This window comes from Octopus bimaculoides, chromosome 4 (genome assembly GCF_046866305.1).
Source record: "Octopus bimaculoides isolate indiv1 chromosome 4, ASM4686630v1, whole genome shotgun sequence".
In the NCBI taxonomy this organism is placed as follows: Eukaryota; Metazoa; Mollusca; class Cephalopoda; order Octopoda; family Octopodidae; genus Octopus; species Octopus bimaculoides.
Genome location: NC_142931.1, coordinates 143,022,613 through 143,025,112, shown reverse-complemented (window position 1 = coordinate 143,025,112; position 2,500 = coordinate 143,022,613).

Genomic DNA, 2,500 nt, shown 5'->3' with positions numbered 1-2,500 from the left:
CCACTTGACGAAGGACACATTGAATTTCAGGGATTTTTTTGGTTTGAGGGTTTAAGTTATTATTGTTTTGTTTAACCCACCTCTCAGGTTAAACCTGATCAAATACGTCTCCACCGTGACCACCCGGCTTTTTTTGTATTTATAGGTCTATATCTATCGTTGTCTTCCATTTCAATTGGGGAAGATCTGGCTGTGATTTCTGGCAGATCAAGAGTCCAGGTAGAGGTTCTCTTATTGAGCTATTATTATCATCATCATTATTATTATTATTATTATTATTATTATTATTATTATTATTATTATTATTATTATTATTACCGTTGTTGTTGTTGTTGCTGTTGTTGTTGTGGTTGCTGCTATTGTTCTTCAATTGTTCTTCAATTCTTCTTCTTCAGTTCTTCTCCTTCAATTCTTCAATTTTTCTTCTCCTTCAATTTTTCTTCTCCTTCAATTCTTCTTCTTCTTCTTCTTCTTCTTCTTCTTCTTCTTCTTCTTCTTCTTCTTCTTCTTCTTCTTCTTCTTCTTCTTCTTGCGTCTGGTGTTGTTATTTTTTCTGATAGCAATGTTATTACGATGGCATCAGATAATCACAATTGCTCACAATCCTGCAGCAGCAGCAGCAGTAGTAGTAGTAGTAGTAGTAGTAGTAATTGTTGTTGTTGTTGTCGGTGTTGTAGTTGTTTTTCCTGCATTTAACTCACCACATGTAACAGATTGTTCCCCCTGATGTGAAAGATAAGAACATATTGTAAAGCAATTATCATCTCTTCATATACGACTTACCGTCTACCTCCCTGCATTTATGATAAACGTACCTAGGTAATAATAATAATAATAATAATAATAATAATAATAATAATAATAATGATAATAACAACAACAACAACAACAACAACAACAACAACAACAATAATAATAATAATAATAATAATAATAATAATAATAATAATAATAATAACAATAATACTGGACGGTTCTTGGCATCTAAGGTTACTTGTTGTAACCCGATGTCAGGATTCTTTTCTTTTCCAACAGTCTAATCTGTTGAGCGTATAATAATGATAATAATAATAATAATAATAATAATAATAATAATAATAATAATAATAATTTCTTCATTGCCCACAAGGGGCTAAACACAGAGGGGACAAACAAGGACAGACAAAGGGATTAAGTCGATTACATCAACCCCAGTGCGTAAATGGTACTTATTTAATCGACCCCGAAAGGATGAAAGGCAAAGTCGACCTTGGCGGAATTTGAACTCAGAACGTAAAGACAAGTAATCTGCCCTTAGCCCTGTTGCTCTTGCTACTTACTTTTAACCAACTTGTCCTTGGTATTAGCCTCAAATTTTGGCACAAGGCCAGCAATTTCTGGGGAGGGTGTAAGTCGATTACATTGACCCCAGTGCGTAACTGGTACCTATTTCATCGACTCCAAAAGGACGAAAGACAAAGTCAGCCTTGGAGGAATTTGACATTTTGCCCAGTGTGCTAACAATTCTACCAGCTTGCTGCCTTAATGATAGTGGACCCGTTTGAAAGGGCTAAAGGCAGACACTTTCCTCTTTGGCCAAGCCCTAATCAATTTTTTCAAGTTTCACTTGAAAAGGAAGTTGAGGGTGGAGAAGGAAGTGTTGCCTTGTAGCAAGTTTGTTGAAAGGTGGGGTGAACGTTGGAAGAATACCCGGTGTGAAAGGACCAATTCTGAGCATACACTTGTAAAAAAAATGGAGACAGGCTCTTGCCCTATTGTTCAAGCACCCGTGACTTTTGTGGGATTTTCCACAAAGACCTTAAAGTGCCTCCCCATTTGGGAGTTTTAATTAGTTCAAGTTTTTTGTTATTACATTCTGTACATGCGAAAACCCATTGTATCGTCCTATTTTTGTCTTTTATGTCGTTGTATGTCTTTTAATGTTTTGCATGTAAGCCCTTGTGGCCAATAAAAGAATTATCATCATCATCATCATCATCATCATCATCATCATCATCATCATTATTGTTGTCGTTATTATTATTATTATTATTATTATTATTATTATTATTATTATTATTATTATTATTATTATTATTATTATTCCATTCCCATTGTAATTCTTTTTCTGTGTGCCTGGGACAGAAAGTTACCAGGTTAGTTCTCCAATATTTCTAGACCTCCACACTTCTATTTGGGCGTATGGGTGTATGTCTGTTGTGTTTTATATATATATATATATATATATATATATATATATATACACATACATATGTGTGTGTGTGGGGGGGGGGGGTGAGTGTGTGTATGTGCATGTGTATGTGCGTGTGTGTGTAGTTGGGGAGGGGTGCTGATGGAGGTTTCGTCTTAAATCATAGCTAATGTTGATCTTTATGAAGCGAAAGAGCTTGTAACATTTTCATTTGGAAGTCGGAGAATCTTAAATATTTATCATATCGAAAGATAGCAGCGAGATTGCTGTCTGGTTGAGCATATTTTAGGGATGAGATATTTATAGGGT